We start from the raw sequence: 276 nt of genomic DNA, 5'->3' as shown, positions 1-276 counted from the left end.
ATATATATATATATATATATATATATATATATATATATATATATATGTATATGTATATATAGTGTTCCTATTCATCATCCAGGGTGCAGAAAAAGTTATTCTTCACTCAAGGTAATCTTACGATCATTTCATAAATAAATTATGTTTCAAATATAAATAGCTACAGTTATATTGATTCATTGTGTAAAATTTGGCATAAAAAAAAGGTCAGAATACCAAAAAAATACATTTATGTACATTTTACACTATGTTTTTACATTTGTAATTTACGTAATA

This window comes from Triticum dicoccoides, chromosome 7B (genome assembly GCF_002162155.2).
Source record: "Triticum dicoccoides isolate Atlit2015 ecotype Zavitan chromosome 7B, WEW_v2.0, whole genome shotgun sequence".
In the NCBI taxonomy this organism is placed as follows: domain Eukaryota; kingdom Viridiplantae; phylum Streptophyta; class Magnoliopsida; order Poales; family Poaceae; genus Triticum; species Triticum dicoccoides.
Note: the sequence above shows the minus strand (reverse complement) of the source record.